The sequence below is a fragment of the Apteryx rowi genome, unplaced genomic scaffold (assembly GCF_003343035.1).
Source record: "Apteryx rowi isolate R43461 unplaced genomic scaffold, aptRow1 scaffold_144, whole genome shotgun sequence".
In the NCBI taxonomy this organism is placed as follows: Eukaryota; Metazoa; Chordata; class Aves; order Apterygiformes; family Apterygidae; genus Apteryx; species Apteryx rowi.
In genome coordinates, this window is record NW_020447686.1 from 128,435 (window position 1) to 133,138 (window position 4,704).

A 4,704-nucleotide genomic window follows, 5' to 3' on the forward strand; every position below is an offset into this window, starting at 1 on the left:
CCCGCCTCCACCGGCGTGACTGCGCCTGGGGGTCTGCGTGGGTGCATGCCCCGGGTACGCGCCGCTGGGGGCGAGCTTCGGTGTTTGCATTTGTGCTTGCTTCTGGAGTCGCGTTGGTGTTTGGTTTTATGCATGCTTCTGGGGTCACATGTTTGCATGCCCTTGGGTGTGTGCCTCAGGGGCTGCATTTGTGCATGACTCTGGCTGCGTGCAAGCTTCTGTAGGAGTGTATCTCAAGTTGGCATGTGTACATACATCCCCCCTCTGTGTTAAGCTGCATTTGTGCATGTGTGTATATAGCATCTTGTGTAAGTGCAGGCTTGTGAGTGGAGCTTGCATCTGTCTGGGGGCAGCAGTGTAAGGGCTTTCAGCTGTGCATGCATACTTGTATTTGCGTCTCTGCATCTGTGTATGGTAGGAGTTAGAGCTGCAGAGGCACATCACTGCAGAGGGAGGATGTGGCCACCCCTCTGAGTTGTCTTAAAAAATGTAACTGTGCTGACCCATGGCTGGTGCAAGCTGCTGCGCTATGAAATCCCAGCGAGGCTGGCATGAGGAGGGGCAGGAGAGAGAGACAGTGCTTTCCGGGGTATGCCACGCGGCCTCCCTTTCCAGTCATCTCCGGGGACTACTTACGGCTCAGCTCTCTGACAAATTATAGTCCGAGACAGCCTCTTCCTGTGTGACCAGGGCAGTGGGGCTCCGATTTCCTGGCGGCGTGTCGCCCGGGTCTTAGGCCAGAGGTGACACTGTGGTGCCAATTGCCAAATAAATTGTCAGTCCCCAAAATGCAGTGTGCGTTTGACCATGAGGAGAGTGCAAAAGGAGCATGACTGTTATAACTACAGAGTTTTGCCAAAACACAGCAGAGACACAACTCCCCACAGCGCTGACATGTAGAAAAGATGTGATCTATGAGGTTAAAATCAATGCTCGCCAGGCAAAGGAACAGCTTTTCCTTTAAACAGCATTGCTAAAACAGTGGTGACTTGCAAAAACAGGGTGAAACTGGTGGTCGTCTTTATCCTCACTACAGTAGCAGAGCAAGCCTACTTTTTCTGCAATGGAAAGACAATTAGGTAAAAAAGGAATATGACATCAGCAGTTTGCAATTTGCCCATGGAAATGCTTTGCCACAAGATCCCAACAGGGCTAGAAGAAAACAAAAAGTGACATTTATAGGGAAAGAGTGTGTATATGGGCAGTGTACTTAGTTACACTAGGAATAAACCCTTCAGGCTTTTAGACAAGGTAGATCCTCAGGTATGGTAAGAGGACGTTTTCTCTGTAGACAAGTGTCTAACTGCCTATTTTGGAGTCTCTTCCACCTTAACCTTTGATGCATCTTGCATTAACTATTGTTAGAGAGGTTTTATGAGAGCACATCACTCCCTGAACTCACACATTGTGTTAATCCTTGCATTTTTATCCCATGACTCTGAGTACATTCATATCCTGCGGTGAAAGCCAGGGCAAAGAGCCCAGAGATGGCCCTGAACAACTTCCCATGGCAAAGTGCAGCATGGAGGGGAGATGCAAGCTGCCAAGCAGCTTAGCTTCACCCAAATGTGAACTTCAGATATTTTCATAGGAGTCTAATTGCATGATCCCCTCAGTGGAACACAATTTCCTACCTACATTTACATAGGACATTGAAATATTTGGCCTAGATTTATTATTTTTGACATCACTTTTAAACTCTTGTGTCAGTACTTATATTCAAAGTGAAAAGAGGGGAAAGCTGAGTAGTGATGGAAAGTGGAATACTAGTTTTTATCTTTGCTGTACAGTGAAGGTACATGAAAGCATTTTTCTCTCTTCCCCCCCAAGTGAGTAGTAGAAATAAAAATAGCATTGTATTGCTTCTACTACAAGTATTTGCATGCATTTGCCCTGATGTATTAATAGCCTATATCACAACTGTACAGGTGGAAATAATGCAAGAAAACTAATATATCTAAAGGTAGGTCACAATATCTGCAATTCAAATCCACAAGCAGGCACCACAAATTCATCAGCACACATGCAAAGTCATGAAAGTCAGCACAGGAGACGCAGAGCAGAAGGGAGGCATTGCATTGTCCTTCTCCATGGGCTATGTGAGATAGATGAGACGTCCAGAGGCGTGCACCATAACATCATGTTTTTACCTTATAACCATATCCTGAGGCACTTGACATCAGTTCCTCCTGCATTTGCAAAGTAAACAGTCACGTGGCATCACCCAGGCGTTTGCTCTTGCTCCGCGGACGAGATTGTGTTTGCAGGCCCTGGTTGAGGTGCAAGCAGCCACCTACGGTGGCACATTAAAGGCGGCTCCCCGCAGCTGCAAAGGGAAACTGGCTGCGATTACACAAAGGCACCGCAGCAAAGGGAAACTTTGGAGGCAGCTGGGTATATAAAGAGCTTGCTACAGTGTGAAACGGTCTAATGCAAGCCAGTTTCCAAGTGAAGCTAAGGCGAAACCCCTTGCATGTGGAAGGCACTGGGAAGAAAACTCAAGAATGCCAATCGTCTTTCGTTTGCACAAGAAGTGCTCTGCTTTCAGCACGATTATGATTTCAGCTGACAGATTTCACTGCCTTTTTGTCTAGTCTAAATCTAAATGGGTACTGCTTATACCTAGCTACTGCTGAGCATTTCAAAAACAATGAGGGGTTAACACCACCCTTGTTAAAGAAATTGTAGAGGTACCAAAAAAAATTACAAAAATAAAATGTCTAAAAAAATTGAACTATGAGTTTGGATAAAAACAGAGACCCTAGTTCTGCAAGTCCATAAGCACATGTGTAATAACATAACTCTCAAAACATAGTCCTGTCTCAGTTACTGAAGTTATTAATATGCACAAAGTTAAGCAGGTTTAAGGGCCTGGAATACTGGGCAACTTATTCTCTCATTTTGAACGGATGCCAGAGGAACTGTAGTTTCTAATGCTAAGAATTTCATCAATCCCTTCTTTTGAGCAGAAAGATACCTTAGTCTTCTAATTTAATTCCAACTTTAGACAGAAAATGTGAGTTGTTGTATCATCATTTGACTTCTAAGCTATAACCCAGAGAGAAAGTGGAGTAATTGTAATCCCTCTGCCTTTATCTAATAAGGAATATATTGTATGAGGTTTATAGAACATAAAATGCATTATGCATAAAAGCCTGTGACTGAAGAACTCAAAGATAGGAAAAGCTCTTTGAAGTATCTGTTATATATTCTGTAAACAGTCTTTGCTGCTATCAGCATTCAGCTCAACATGCTGCGAGAGACAGTAATTCAGCCTTGGAGTCGGCCAAGTCGATACCTCTGTACATCTCTGCCCTAAGCATCTGCAGAAAATCCTGACTGTGAAGAGACACGCTTCATGCAAGATTCACCTCAGAGAGTCAAGAATCAGAGGACGGGGGCGTCAAGCCGCCGCAGCGGAGCCCCAAAGCCAGAGTAGCCCTAGACATCAGGGAGCGAGGATGGATTCAAGCTATCATCTCCCAGCTCCTCAGGGACGGCTTGATTTCCACTCCCCACCCTGCTGCCCAGATTCTGGGGCTCTCTGGGGCAGTGGGAACACCCCGCTGCCCAGGCTCCTTGGGGGGCCCTATCCCCACACACATGTCAGAGGTAGCTTGATGCCCATCACGGCCTCCTGGCCTCAGGGGTGGTTTGAAGCCCACCCAGGCCACCTGGCCTCTGTTGGTCCTGGAGGGGTCTAGTCCCTTCTGCTCCCTCTGCCCAGGCTTCCCAGCTCCTAAGAGCAAGCTCGGTGCTCCCCCTGGCCTCTGGGGCTCCTCAGGGCAGCCTGAGGCCCCTGGCCTCCTCAGCGTGGCCTGAAGTCCTCTCAGAGGCCAGGCCTCCTTGGAGAGGGCCTGAACTGCCCAAGCACTGGGGCTCCTCAGGGACAGCCTGACCTCCTTCTGCAGCCTGAGCTCTGGGGCTGCTTAAGGGTGCCTGATCCCCCACCAGGCTTTGGGGCTTCTTAGGGATATCCTGAATCCTTCCGGCCAGAGTTCCTCAGAGGTGGCTCAACCCCCATGTTGGGGAGGCCTCCTCTGGGACATTTTGATCCCCTCACCTCCTAGTTATCTGGGGACAACCTGGACCCCCCAGCCACACAGCCTTTGGGGCTGCTCCAGGACAGCCTGAACCATCCCAGCTGCTGGGGCTGCTCAGGAGAGCTTGAAACACCCCAGCCACTGGGGCTCCCCGCAGGCACCCAGATCCTCCCTGGTCTCCAGGGCTCCTCTGCCCCTCCAATCCGCAGCCACCAAGGGTTGTACAACCATACACACCATTAATTTGTACCACTCAGGATTCGCCTGGTTGTCCCCCTGCCCTCCTAGGCTGCTCTGGGACAGCCCAAACCTGGCTTCAGGAGTGGTTTAATACCCACCCCTGAGGAGCCAGAGAGGTTGGGTAACAGGGCTCAGGTAGCCAAGAGCAGCTGTTGGTGCTGTGGGGCATCAGAGGCCACTCAGGGGCAGTGCCCTCACTACCATGGCACCGTCCCACAGGAGCCAAACAGGGTGGGCAGAGCTTGGTGCTGGTAACAGGGTCCACCAACAGTCCCAGACATGGCAACGTAATGAATCAGGTCCAGGGCACCCTGGGGGGTCCTGTCAGGAAGAGCTAGAGACAGGACTGCAACAGTGGTCCAACACCCATGCAGGAGCCAGAGCCAGGACTGGAGGCAAGCCTACCTACAACAACATGGCT